The sequence below is a fragment of the Pogonomyrmex barbatus genome, unplaced genomic scaffold (assembly GCF_055798465.1).
Source record: "Pogonomyrmex barbatus isolate J1 unplaced genomic scaffold, ASM5579846v1 scaffold11, whole genome shotgun sequence".
Lineage (NCBI taxonomy): Eukaryota > Metazoa > Arthropoda > Insecta > Hymenoptera > Formicidae > Pogonomyrmex > Pogonomyrmex barbatus.
The window spans coordinates 3,957,841-3,973,012 of NW_028297107.1; the positions used below are offsets into that span (position 1 = coordinate 3,957,841).

General features: G+C 43.0%; 1 protein-coding gene and 1 long non-coding RNA gene across 2 annotated transcripts in view; one reads left to right on the forward strand and one right to left on the reverse strand.

Annotated features, from left to right (window-relative positions):
* LOC105422328 (uncharacterized) overlaps window positions 1–3,960 on the reverse strand; it is a 152,288-nt gene extending 148,328 nt beyond the window's left edge. Inside the window, exon 1 of the mRNA XM_025217135.2 lies at window positions 2,164–3,960. The gene's annotated coding sequence lies outside the window, so the exon portion shown is untranslated. The remainder of the gene's footprint in view (window positions 1–2,163) is intronic.
* Window positions 3,961–4,169: 209 nt separating this feature from the next.
* LOC148937723 (uncharacterized) lies at window positions 4,170–14,400 on the forward strand. Its single transcript, XR_016137946.1, has 3 exons — window positions 4,170–11,810; window positions 13,071–13,210; window positions 13,577–14,400. It is a non-coding gene; the product is annotated as an uncharacterized LOC148937723 (long non-coding RNA).
* The last annotated feature ends 772 nt before the right edge of the window (window positions 14,401–15,172 follow it).

Sequence of the window (15,172 nt, forward strand, 5' to 3'; positions counted from 1 at the left end):
CTATATTTTGAATGCGAATTATATGTGGATATATGTGTGTGTGTCTGTGTATACAAACGCCACGTGCGAGAATGTGTGCGCGTACGTCGATGCGTGTGCGTGCCTGTGGCAGGCGTGACTATCGTGTTCGTGTTTGCCCGCGAGAGACACATGCGGCCGGTGGTCGTCCGCACGCACGCACGAACATACACACACACGTGTACGCACGCACGCACGCACGCACACACGCGCGCGCGTGTGTGGTCACGGTAGACCAGCACTCTCACGCGATACCAGGACTTCACGAAGAATCGAGTTTGTTGAAATAACCTTTTCGCAAGCGGCGCATTTCGCGCAACGCAAACTGTTATCCGACAGGAATCCCCAGAGAGCCCGCAAATGGTTAACAGCAGTTTTTAACCAATATACACGAAAACGGGTTCTCATCTATCACGAATAAAACCCCCCCGCTCCCCGCCCGATTTATCGGCAAAATCGATGCGATTAAATCGCACTTGAGATAACCGTATCTCCCTGCACCTACGCAGCTCGCAGTTAGAACCATTCACGAAACTGATTATGAGTATAATGTATGTATAGAGGGTGAGTCTAAATAAATGTGAAAAATTTTAGGAGATAATGCTTTGTTGAAAATTAAGCGGAATCTTCTATATAAATATATACTTCTATATTCCTCCCTAAGGAGTTGAACTCCTTCATAAAAGGAGATAAAAATTAAGTTTTTATACTTTTCTTGAATTTTGAACAAGTTAAAAAAATAAAATTTGATCAACATTTTTCATTAATAAAAAGAATACTTATTTAATACTTTTTTAATCTTCTCGTATTGTTATAAGGCGATGAAATTGTGTATAATAATATATTTTATTTTATTTGAAAATTATTGATTTTACGAAAAAAAAGAGAAGAATTATAAAGTTTTTAAAGAAATTAAGCTTTACAGCCCGATAAAAAATTCTAATAATAAAATAATAATAAAAAATTGAATAGAAATTGTTAATTTCATTCCCTTATAATAATAGGAAAGTTAAAAAAATATTAAGTATTTTTTTTATTAGAGGTGGAAAAATCCACCAAATTTCATTTTTTTAACTTGTCCAAAATTTAAAGTAAACCTAAGAAATTTAAATAAAAACCTAATTTTTGCCTCTTTTTTTAGAGGAAGATAACTCCTCAGGGATATAACTGTATGTTTATATAAAAAAACTCTCTTAATTTTCGATAAAAAAAATCATCTTCTAAAATTTTTCACTCTTATTTAGAATCACCCTGTATATTACGTATATATATTTACTGAGAGATTGTAAATCGATACACAACAGTTATTCCTTCGTTATTAAAAACTATCACATACTTTGTTATTTTTATATTTAAAGATCTGTACCTTTGTACACCTTTATATTCAAATTCGCGCAAACTGGCAAAAGTTTGTTCATTAGGTAATTTGTACAAAATTTATTCCCGTGTATGTTAAAGGCGATAACGATGGTTAAATCAACCGTTAAATGCGCTAAGTGTACTAATGTATTCTCCAGAGTAGGATTATTGGATTAACGTTTTAATATATACCATTATCGCCTCCAGCTTACGCATGGATAAATCCGAAATTTACGCGCGAGGGAAAAAGTGCTTCCAAGTTTCCCCTACCTCTTTTCGAGCTTATTGTTAGTTAATAATCGATATGTCAATGTCAAAGCTATTCCACCGACGAGAGCAACGTATCGATACACAATACCGGAACACCAGAAGTCACTTACATACGCAGACATATGTAAAGCAGGGGCCGCTTGTTCCCAGAGACGTACATGTACGCACACATACGTACGTAGATTGAAAGGCTACGTAGGCGAACGTTGTCACGTTAACAATTCAACGATGCGAAAGACCGAAAGTAAAACAGCGTCTCGTTAATTAATCTTCGTGATAAACAGAGAAGCCTCATTCCGAGCGAAATTTTAGTATATGTGATCAAAAGATATTTTAGAGTTCAAAATTAAGATGGCGTAAACAAAGATGGCGTATACAATCAAACATCCATCCGAGGGGAAATCGGTTCCGTGACCTCCGCGAGGGTTAAGCTCAATGTAGCTTTTTTAGCGCTGTGCCTAACAGATACGAAAGGGACGAGAGGAGGGTAGGGGGGAAGAAGTAAGAATCACTCACCATTGCCGCGTGTGTTGGCGAGACCAGGCGTGCATACATCCGAGCGATGACCGGCGGGGACGCTCCCCTCCTCCCCGCGGAGTCTTCGTCCTGTATTTTTTTCGATGGGTTACCTCCTCTCTCCTGATACGCGTGTATTAGATCCTGGGATATTTCCTCCTGTCGCGTATAATCCAATCGTTCATCGCCGCCGTTGCCGGCTGCGGCTCGTCGTTGCTCGCCGCGAGCTTCACCTCGCGACCCTGTTCTCACGCACGTACACACATACACATACAGACGAAGCACTGCCGCCGCCACCGCCACCACCACCACCACCACTACTACTACCGCCGCCGCCGTCACCGCCGCCAAGGAACTCGTCCCGGACTCGTTGTTCTCGCACCATGCGGCGGATACACCCCGATCGAACGCGACCGTAAAGTCGCGCGAAGCGCAACCCGTCGTTTTATTTACAACACCATATAACTCCGATTTTTCTCTCTCTTTCTCTCTCTCTCTCTCTCTCTCTCTCTCTCTCTTCCGCGGTGCGTTTCCTCACGCCGCGCGTAGCGGCCGGCCTATCACTCACTCACTCTCCTTCCTCGCTTCCTCTCTCCCTCGCGCCGACTGCTCCCGTGGCGCCTCTCGTCTTCCCTAACCTTCTCGCGTTCCTTCTTCTTCTCTCGCACGCTCGCTCGCTCGGTCCCACTCCTTCCGTTCTCACCCGTATGTATGTATATATATATATGTCGCGCGCGCGTGACGCGCACCGCTTCTCCGCCGCCGTTACGCCCGGTAAACACGAAACACGGCAGAGAGCCGGACGGACGAACGGACACGAGCACTCGCGACGCGACACGACGGTTAGAAACGAAACGCGAGGAAGGGTCGCGGCTCGCGCGTGCGGCGTCGACGTTTTTCCGCGGCTCTTCCCGAGAAGCGCGAGCCGTCGTCAAGTTCGCTCGTTCGCTCGTCTCTCCGGTCCGACCGCGGCGCTACACGCACACGGGAATACAAACAAACACGCCCGCGTCTCTAAGCCCGGCGAGTCACACACCTACGCCGCGCGACTATATTTTTTATCTCCTTCGCACCTTCTATCTCTGTCCCCGCACCGCAATTTCTACGTGTTGCGTTCGCTCTCTCGATCTCACAGTCGGGTCGCCCGGGCTGTGCTATCTTTCTCTCTCTCTGTCTCTCTCTCTCTCTCTCTCTCTCTTTCTTACTCTCTTCCCTCTATCCTTCTCACTCAGTTGCTCTTCATAGAATCGACACTGCTACCAACTCGCCTCCTCCTTCTTCTCCTCCACCTCCTCGTTCCCTCACGTCGAATCGCACTCACACGCGAAAAACGATACCGAAGCGTACACCGCCAAACGGCCAAACAGTCGCGCGAACTCAGCGGGCTGCTCCTTTCTTGCCCGCCGTCGGCGACGCCGTAGAGAGAAGCACGCACACGCACACTCTCACATACACACACACATACACACACACGAACGCACTTTCCTCCGTTTCGTCGCTCGCTCGCTCGCTCGCTCACGTTCGTTCGCTCGTTCGCTCGGTCGTTCTCCTCTCGCGCGAGAGTGGGACACACCCGGGTGATTTTCGTCTCGGTGTCGTCTGCGCACGGTGGAGCGACGCCCGCGCGGTCGGGCCACCCGGTGGCACAGTTTAAGTTTTGCGCCGCAACGTCTCGCTCTCGGCGTGGACACCAACACTTCCGGCCGGAGGCCGCGGATTTCGCGAGACGCGCGCGAGACAGACGAAAAAAAAGGACGCACAGAGAGAGAGACACCGCACGCCTCCCTTCTTGTCGCAAAGCACTCACGGCGGACCGCAACACATGGCTACACGATAGGGCCACCGCCGAGATCGGAACCGCTCGGCGGCGCTCGGTCGCGCTCGCCGCGCCGAGCCAGGGCCGTCAGTCGCGGCGCGATTTTAGAGCCTGATGCGGTCGCTTCGTGTTCGCTTGGCGCGAAATGCGGATTCCCGCCGCGGTCCAATCGATCTCCCTCGCAACGCCCGTTTTATCTACGGCGATAAAAAATGTCTATTTAGGGGAACACCGAGGTGACTTCTGAGATTCTCGAAGATTCGACTAATCTCGAAGAGATGCGCGACATTTATCGCAATTTTAAAATTATAATCGCGAATTGAATGCAATATATTTTATATTCAACTAAAAATTGTATATTTTTAAAAGATGCCTATTTAGATACGTGATGTCTAATGTCTATTTAATATATTAGAAAGGAATGATTTTCCTCTATGACACGATGGCGATGAGCTCGTTGCTATTTACATTTATGCTAATTTATACTGAAGAATTATTGGTTCTTAATAAGAGCTTTGTGCGTTTCTCCTAATCATCAATAGATATACGTCATCGATAGATATAAGCGACTTATCATGATGAACAGACACCGATGACGAACAAGTGCTTGTCAAACATAAACTAGTGCCGTGTGGATATATACTCATGATAACAAAATTGTAGAGACCTATTAATTAACTAATTAGACTGAAATTAATCTAAAAGATTTATCTTATCATTAGATTATTCATTTAATATTTGAATTTAATTTTCGAATTTATTATTATTTGATATTAATATAATTTTCCTAGTTAAATAAAGATATAGGAATACATCTTGTCTTAACGTCTTAACTCACTCGAGTACTCCATTTTATCATTAGATAATGCAACGTGTAGTGTGTACTCTGACGCAAACGTTTTGCGCGAAAAAGCCTTTTTTGCGAATTGAGACGCGGAAGAGAAGGCAGATGCGCAAACGAAAAGGAATTCGGTTGGACGGGAAACCGGGGGAGCTCGGGTGTCAATTTCCGGCGTTGGCCAGCCAAGGGGAGGACTGGCGTTTCGCACAGGCGTCCTCCGTCTCCGTTGTCTTCCCTTCGAAGGCCGCACGGCGAGCATATTCGCGAAGACCCGGCCTGGAGGAGAAAAGAAACCGAGGGAGCTTGAGGGAGCACGATGAGGCACGAAGAGAAGAAGCCAAGGAACACGAAGAAGCACTCCTTCACCGCGAAGCGGACTCTCTTCACGGCGAGACAAAGGCGAAGGTCTCTCACTCGCTCCATCTCGACTCGGGTATCTCGCCCTGTCCCTCTTCACCTCCTTCTGTCCTCGTTCAAGTCGCTCCTTCCTCCCTCCTATTTCCGTTCATCTCGCTCTGGTTCTCTCCTCTTCAGTTCGAACTTCTCTCTTCTCATCTCCTTCTCTCCCTTTCTCTTTCTTTCTCTCTCGCTTCATCCTCTTTGATTCTCCTTCTCCCTTAGTCATTCCATCCTTCCCTTTCGATCTCTTGGCCTCCCTCGGTCTCGCTTCTTCTCTTTATGGAGCTCTATCAACGTCCTTATCGTTTCGGCGCAGACTCTCGATCTTTCACTCTCGACATCTACATCGGAGAAAGAGAGAGAGAGAGCGAGAGAGAGAAAGAAAGAAAGAACCGAGAGAGGATCGTCAGTGACAAACAACGCGGGACCCGAGAGAGTGAACAAGGGGACGGCAATTAGGAGAGATTCGTTTTAACTTTTCCCTCTCGTCCTCATCGTCGTTGTCGTCGGCGACGGACACCAAGCGCGCGATGATCACCATGTAACCGGAAGCGGCGATCGAAGGCTCGTTAAGCCTTCTCTCACTTCCTCCTTCTCGATACCTACCCCTCTGCATCAGAGAGGACGATATTATCATCGGTGACATGGATTTCCGGGATTGTTCTCGACAGAGATATTGCAGTATATTTCGATTAGTTTCGACAACTTTTTCGATTAGCTTTCAATTCTCAAATTCAGGTAAACTTCTAATTTTAGACAAATATCACGATTACGATACAATTATATGTATGTTTTTCCAAATTTCGTTTAGATTTTGCATCGCTTATAAAATAAAACATTAGGAGAGATATTATACTAATATAAGTAGAATTATTACACAAATCACAGAGAAATTCGAGGTCATTCCGAGCACGAAATTTCAATTCTAATAAATAAGATGACTGAGATATTTTTTTATGAGTTCGGAATTAAGGAATTCTTTTCTTAACCTACTATTTTTAGACACTGAAGTGATTAATTAATTTCTACTTTCTTCTTAATTATATTTGTCGCTGAGTAGTATCGTTAGTAATGTGTCGAGTATCCGATTAAAGGTGTTGTACTTAGATAATGGCATTAGTTACCAAAATATCAACAGGAAAGCTACTCGGTATTGTCGCATGAAATCGGATCAGCTTTACGTGCTAATTTAAACGTTATTTTATCTTTCCCGATTAGATATAGTCTTCTCGGTACTGCTGCGTCGTATATGCAATTTGAGCATGTCCTGTTAATCTCGAGGTTTATTTCGCAACAAATTCCTTTTTATGTGAGACGGTGGAATTCAACTTCGTATATTTGATCCTGCAGGAATCCACACGTTGAAAGTTTGACAGACCTCAGCATTCCCTCGGTCCGGATTGTCGTGAAATACAAAATGTCACGCTCGCCATTTTCTATTTCTACCATCTAACACCATTATATACATATTTTACATTCACCCCTTGCAAAAGAAAATTATTTAAAAATATACGCTGAGAAAAAAACAAAATGATTTTGTCAAGCATAATTTTATATTTTGAATATGACATTTATTTTTGAAATTTAAATTTCTGCAAATTTAAATTCCTAATTTTACAAAATAATAAGAAATAAAATAGTACTGAACACTATAAAAGTATAATAACGGCAACGATATATCCGACTTATTAATTTATAGTGAATAACAACTCAATTATAATTATATAATTATATAAATTTTAAGAAACAGAATATGACAATTACATTTTTTTCGATTTAGATAAATTTTTGAAATAGGTCTCTTGAAATAATGCTAACATTATTGATATAATTTAAAAAAATACATTTTGATAATAATATTATATAATACATTAATTTTCTAATCTAATAATTTATTATACATAGTTAATACTTTTTTTAATTCATATTACTTATTTATTATTCTTATTATAATTTTATAATATAATTGAGGCGTTATTTATCTTTAAATTTTTAGTTGCTGATAAGATTTTTTTTCTTTGAGTGTAACATGTCATAACGTAGCAAAATGTAGCGTAATACAAGATAAAATATTATGCTTTGCGTGTCAGTTTTCTACTTATACGTCTATTTTAATTTTTGATACGATTATAAAATGTATTCAGAATATATGCATACGAAAAACGCATAAAGAAATTATGTCAAATTGATATTTGATCGTTATGCAACCACTACTAATCTCTTTTGTAAAACTGCGAACTTTATCGTGGGCGCGGTTTTACAGATGACTGGATCGATCCTGAAAGAGTCGACCTCGATTTCGTTAACTAAATGAGGGAGGAGCATAGTCTAATATGCGATGTTGGGAATAAATTGAGAGGCGAGTAGCATGGCTTATAAAGTTGGGGCAGGTCCCCGTGTTAGTTTTGACGTGAGACTGTTAGAAAGGCACGGATTTCTAAAGCTATTATTAATGGATAAGGGGGAGGGGTGAGAGAGGCCTCTACGCGCGTTTACCCTTAACACGAGCCTCCTCCTCGTGCAGTTCATTTCGGAGGCTGCGAGCCGTCAAGGAGGAAAAAAGAACAAGCCGGTGAGCATATGCGCGACGAAGAGCGGGACAAAGAGAGTGCCGGCAGATACGACAGGGGCAAATGTACGAGGGGCGTTACGAGGGTGCACATAGGAAGAGGGAGAAGCCTGTTGTCGACCGGTGTCGTTAAGTATTTAGATACTAGATGCTCGGTTTGCAGTGGACAAAATATATAAAAAAAAGAAAAAAATTATCTCTTTTTCCCTTCTCTTTTCTCAAGTGAAATTAAAAATTTGTCATCATTTTAAATAATTTTTTTCATAGAAATTACATAAAATGCATTGTTACAAATTATTTAGATAACAAAATTTCTCTTCATATTAATCTACAATCTTTCAAATTTTGTCCTATTACGGAGTACATCGTGTTATTCATACATTTGCATCTTATTAAAGAAATTTTATGCAGTACATCATGGAGCTTGCATTTAAAATCAAACATTCTCTAAGCTCGTTGAAAGTCCGACGAGTCATTCTCGCGTGATGCGGTTAACAAGGGAGAACGGACAAACACACAGAAACTTAATCTTATTTATGTACATCAGTCGAAAGAGAGAGCGAAAGAGAGAGAGAGAAGAAGAAAGACGAACGCGGGTAGAGGTGGGTTCACGGTGTGTAAGCGGGTGAAGTCAAATAGAATGCTTAATGGGTGCGTACACAATGAAATGTTCGACCCATGCGAATCAGTGTCGCCGCGGGATTTCGCACCACCCCGAGTATGGTGTAACTGCGTTTTCGGGGTCGGAAGGATCGGGGAGAGAACGAAGGAGAGAGAGAGAGAGAGAGAGAGAGAGAGAGAGAGAGAGAGAGAGAGAGAGAGAGAGAGAGTTGTGTGTGAGAGAGTGAGAGAAGGGAGAAGGGGGATGAACAAGGTTTCCCCGTATCAGCCCCACGGCGATGCCGTTGCCGACCTCATAAAAGCGCGCGTTCTCTCATTTAATAAGCGCGCACGTACAACGTATCGGCCAATAAGACGAGCGCCGCGGGGTCAGATCGATGGAGTAATCACTGAAAGTGGCAGTGTTTTCCTGCGGGAGATGGCCGGCAGCGGTCGAGGCACGATCATTTCGGCAAATAAGCGTGAAATTCTCGATTTGCTTCCGTACCGCCCGTGCGCGCGGTAGGTGGGTGGTGCGCCGCGGTAAGTTTGCCCTCTCCACGTGAACCCCACCGCCCCCCCCCCTCCGGTCGTCCCTGCATGGTGAACGAATATGCAGGTGTACCGCGTACGTTACACGATACGTAGCACGTTAAAGGCTTGGTTCGTGCGCTCGTCGAAGTAGTAGAGAAGTTTTATCGGGGATATATAATCGGTATCTCTCCTTTTGCCTTAAGAAAAGAAAACACGTATAGTAACAATAGTAAATATCGAGACATAATATTGACGATGTAATATTGATATAGCGCGATAAGAAACGAAAACAAACATTTTCCCCGATGAGAGCTTAACACACTTTTAAAATACTCCAAGCAAACGCGTCCTGACATTAAGCGCCGTAATAAAACAAGATATATAACATTGTACAATATCATTTAAACTCTTGAAAGTTTCGTCTACGAAAATATATGAAATTCTGACTTAAGTTAAATAATACCGCGTCGAGGATAGAAATGTCTGACTGTGAGCGCAAAGAAATCTATGTAATTCGTATAAATGATCTTGCGATATATTATAAAGACAAACGATAAGTATCGCAAATTTTCGTAGAATAAAATTGCCCTTATTCATTAAGAATAAAATAAATACAATTATACAATTATATACAATTGGATCAAGTGTGCATTGTAAATCTGTCAGAATCGAAAGTGTAATTTCTTTCGAATTGCCCCTTAATATCCGGGACGCCTGGTACGAAGAAAGAATGAACCATTCCATTAACTTACTACGCTGTAGCAGCTCGTGCAGACGGTCTTAGCGATGCGACATGTGTGCGGATCGCGCCGTCTCCTTCCCTCCACCTATCGCATCGATACTTCAGACTCGGTTCCGAGTCGTGCGTTACCTTTCCCTCTTGATCGTGCCCTCTCCGTCTCGCCGAAGTAGCTTCTCTATCGTGCATCGTGCCCTACCCTAATCCGTGTGTGTTCTCCGGCGCTCTCTCGCGAAAATCGGGCTTCGTGGCGGACCTCAGATCGAACGTGGTGAATAAGAGCGACAGGGAAAATGTACGAGTAAGTGAGTAAGAGAAAAAGAGCGGATTAGGCGAGTCCGACGGAGTCGGCGATAGGTTTCGTGCGATGGACGAAAATATATTTCTCTCCTACAGAGCTCTCTCTCTCTCTTTCTCTCTCTCTCCCTCTGTCTCTTTCTTTCTGGAGGAGGGATGGAAAGAAAAAGAGACACGAGAGAGAAAGAAGAAAAAAGGGCAAGAAGAGGAGAGGAAGAGAGAGTAAGAGGGAATGTAGAAAATGCGAGTTGAAAAAGGACGAACTGTGTATATCGTGTATCCCGTCACGAAAGAGAGAGAATCTGAGAGAGGATTGGTTGGACGTAGACAGAGAGAAAATGTACTAACATGTATATATAGCAAAACGGTATACAGAGTGTTTCCAACGTGCAATATCAATTCCAGACCGATATATTCTTTTTTAATAATCGACATTAGATTTTTCTTTAATTAAATGTTCAAGCACATAAGAAATTGTAAGAAATAAGATATAAAGAGCTTTGAGTAAATTAATCATTGAATGAAAATCATTGTAAAAACATTTGCGTATTTACTTCAATTCAAATAAGATAAAATTCTTTATTTATCATCTGTTAACGTGTTGTTTTAATAAATAATAAAAAATTGAATTAAATAATAGAATTATCAACATAGAATTTGTTCAAGACAAGATATCAAAATGAATACTTTGGGACACCCTATATAAGAAAAGAAGAGGGACTCTGGAAGAATGGAAGGAGACGGAGAATGGTTCGTGCGGAACGGGAAAGGAGGAAGCTCGAATGGAAGAGAGAGAGAGAGAGAGAGAGAGAGAGAGAGAGAGAGAGAGAGAGAGAGAGAGAGAGAGAGAGAGAGAGAGAGAGAGAGAGAGAGAGAGAGAGAGAGAGAGAGAGAGAGAGAGAGAGAGAGAGTGCGAGGCGGATCGAGCCAGGTATGGAAAAAGAGGGAAGATTCGAGAAACAGGCTGACTTCTGCGGAAGGTAAGAGACAGAGATGGAGGATTGTTGGAGCACCAACGACAGTATGTATTTACTTCCACTTCGCTGCAGGAAAGAGAAAGAGACGAAGTAGGGAGGAAGATGGGAAGAAGCGAAGCGAGGAAGACGATCCCCGGTGCACATCTACTACTGGTGCATAATCGGTGGGAAGGAGAAACGACGAGCAAAAAGATGGGGCTAAGGGTGGAAGGAAGACTGGAACATCTACTCTCGTAGTACGAGGCAAAAAGGGCAAGGCGAGTGAAAAATGGAGGACGTATCTATCCGCGCGAGCGAGAAAGAATGAATGTAGTTCGTTCAACTGACAAAAAAAAAAGAAAACGACGATCCCTGTCCGATTTTGATGAACTTCGGGTATCTTACAAAGTACCTTAAAATAAAAAACACGTGCTTTTCTTATATGTGCATACCGTAATGCCGGTTGAAAGGATAAGAAACATCTCTCGAAAAGCTAACTTCGTATTTATTTCAAGAAAATATCGCTGAAAGCGTCAGATATATGAGTAGTCTTTCGCAGTGTTTCAAAACAAGCTTTACGGTATTAAAAGCACTTTGTAGCGGCGTAGTCGCATTTCCTCGTGGATAACATCGCAGATAAACTGTACCGATACTACAAATACTCGATCACGAAAGCAAAGTATGCACACTTCAATTTTCCTAAGTATCGCTAACATTCCTGCTCGTGCAAGAGAAAGAGAGAATCGGGAGGCAGAAGAATGGAACTCTTTGCTGCACGCTCGAGCGAAGAAAACAAAAGAAGAAGAAGAAAAGAACGAAGAAGAAGAGAACGAAGAAGAAGAAGAAGAAGAAGCCGGAAAGAAGCAAGAAGCAAAGAGAGAAAGAAGTCGGCAGAGGTTGGTAGCGATTGCTTCGTCGCGGAGCGCAGCTTCTCGAGATCCGCGTTTTATCGGAGCTATCGTTTAAATCCCCTTACACATACACACATACACGCGCACGTAGATTCGTAAACACATCCTGTATTCTCGAGTGGCGCGAGAATGCCTCAAACGTGCCTCGCGTAGGCATACGCGTTGCATTCACGTGCATGTGTATATGTATGATGTGTGTGTGTGTGTGTGTGTGTGTGTGTGTGTATGTGTGCGTTGTTTATAATTTATATTCGATGTATCGCTTACTCGATATAATGCAGGCTCGTTCGTAGTCGGTACGTGTCCACTGTAAATGATACAACGCGTCGCGGCCGGCCCGACACTTTTATCTGATGAAGACTTAAGCGTGTGGCGTAATGCAGTCGTCGGGCATAAATCATTTTAATAGGCCGTTAGATAATGCTCGTTAAATCGTTAGATATCCGGGCCTTTCGTATGTATTGGATTACACTCGCTCGTAGCGGGATACGCTTCATCGGCGGTGAGCCGTGTTATTACCGTGTCAGACGCTTTCTATGTATTCTCTCGTTGTCGACGGGATAATATCGTTAATACTGTACCCAGCCCCGCCACATCCAGATCTCTCGATCCGCGCCGTTAGCATTACGCTCATACTTTCCGTGTCATTTCCGATTCTAATCGGCGCGGTCGGGTGTTAATAATATATTTGTATACTTTGTACACGCGTTCCCACATATCTATCCCGTGGCCGGCGGGACTTATTTTTATCTAACCAATGCCAACTTGTTCGCATTGGCGTACGCGAAGAGGCAGTACCGAGGGCATCGCGAAATGTACCGAGGTATCCTCGTTCGTTAATCGGACATCTCTTTCCTCGAAGGTACTTGTATCGTACTGGTACGCGGTTTCAACAACGTTATCGATGCCGCTCGCTCGAGCGTGTCGTAAATTTAATCGCGATTCTTTCCGATGTGATCCGATATAGACGTCATAATCCGTATTCGCGACTGCTCATTCGCTCGCTTTCGCGAGAGATCATCTATCGATATAAATTGAAAAGAAACACGCCACCACTGGTAACGTGCAATTAACGAGCGATGTATCATCACTATGATGTTGCGAGGAAAGTCCGGGCTATTTATTTTATCCAGTAGTCGTCGTCGTCGTTCTCGTCCTCGTCCTCGTCCTCGTCGTCGTCGTCGTTGTCTAGCGTATAGGCAAGTCGGCGTAATATATTGTTCGCTGGTACGCCACTATATTTAGGTGCACCGTATGCTAACGCCAGCCACTGGAACGCTACCCCCTGCTGCTACAGCCCGTAAGATTGCTGCTTTCGCTGGACTACCATATAACGCCCCGTCAAGACTGAAATTACGTAAAACAACCAAGTTTCAGCAGAAACGGTGAGTCTATCTTCCTAATCTGGGTATGACGCCAGACATATAATAGCCGAGAGAATGAATGAGATTGGAAGTTGGGCCGGATCTATTTTTTCACGCGAGCGAAAAAGTTTTTTTTTTTTTCTTAATTGTAATACATAAACATGCATTTTTTTCTCCGAATTGTATGGTAATTCTATAAAAATCTCACGTTACATGTAACCATTTAAATCGATCATTCACTGAATCGAACGATGAGAACGAGAACTATTTTTTTCTCGCTCTCTAATTACTTTGCCCGAGATCTTTATCCGAGATCTTAGAAATTATAAAAAAAAGTATTTACAATCATGCAGAACAAGAATGTAAGAAATCTGATCTTTTTAACAGATATAACGCAAACGATTATTAAACTATAGAGAAAGTACTACAATAACCGGACGTAAGACGATCAAAAGAGTTAACAGAGCAAGTCGATGTACGGGTCGATGTGAGACAATGAGCGAGTCTTTAATTTAAAATCCGATTCACAATCTGTTTTTATTCGCCTACTGTTTCTACATTATTATAACGATCGCTCGCTCTCTGACCGCCTATTACTAATGCTTTTAATACACTGTAAACTATAAACATGCGTATACAATATATTTTACAAGTATACGTATACTCGAGCTATTACATGGACAATTTAATTGTCTAGTGTAAATTTAAGGTAATTACTTTTTCTTTTGACATAATAGAAAGTAATAATTAACGTCTTATCTCTCTTTATCGCTCGGCATGACACACACGCATACACACACATGAACATTTACTTTCTAGCTTCTCTTTACATAACGTGACATATTATATGTTTTTTATGAACAAATTAGATACAGATCAGCACACATATATTGATTATGTCTGTTAATTTAATAAATTATCATTTAATGATTAATACAATTTCAGTTTGGAATTAGCAATTATTCGCTTCGACTAAGTGATTCTTTCAAAGCTTTCAATTTTTTACACATACGACAGTGTCGAATAAACAATTTTAAATAATAATTGAATTTCTTCTAGTTGATTAAAGTCAACGTGACGATTATGACGATTATAACTATTCATTAGCCGTTGGATATCGGCAAATTAATAAATGATCATCTCGAAAAATGAGTTCGAATTTAACGCTAACAATGCGCCGCGCAAACTTTCCTCGTTATTTCGCGAGACTATTCGGGGGCAACGCGCACACGCATGCACGCACGCACGCACGCACGCACGCACGCACGCACACACGCGCGCGCGCGCACATGCATACGCGATACGGCGAAACGAGATATTAATGTAACGCATCTCGTAAGGTCAGTATCCGTCGTCGTTAATTCCCCGCGGCGAAGAGAAGCGGCGTGTATACAAAAGTACGACGATTACATGCGGCCCGCGGTCAATAATTCCCGGCCGCGTGTTAACCGTCCGCCGCGTAGAGCCAGGCTGGTACGTACAAACCACCCGGTAGCCGCTCGAAATGATGTATGCGCGAACGTTACTAGCTATTTACTCGGAATTGTATGCATATGTAACTTAACTCAATACCGCCGCCGGACTCCATTACCGTTTCGACTGCGGCGGCGACTACGGGGTCATACATCGTTGACCCGGCTGGTTTGCGCGCATATTTACCGTAGCCCGTGAGGTTTGCGGACAATGTTTGCCCCTAGGAGCGCGCGCGCGCGCGCACACTTGCCTCTTCGGATATCGAGGCCGCCGAACATGCTTGAATCTGATAAATCGAACCGTCACAAGTATATCGATACCAAATACCGTTGCCGCGCCGCGCCGGTGCCGCCTGTCATAATCAGCGAAGAGATTCCGCCCGCGAAAATGGATCGAGAGCAAATAATTACTCTCCGTCCGCGAGCGAGCGCAAACAAGCAATTGATGTCTATTATTTAGATATAAGGATCGTACGCTGCGCGTCCGACGAAAGGCGCGATCAAATATTGT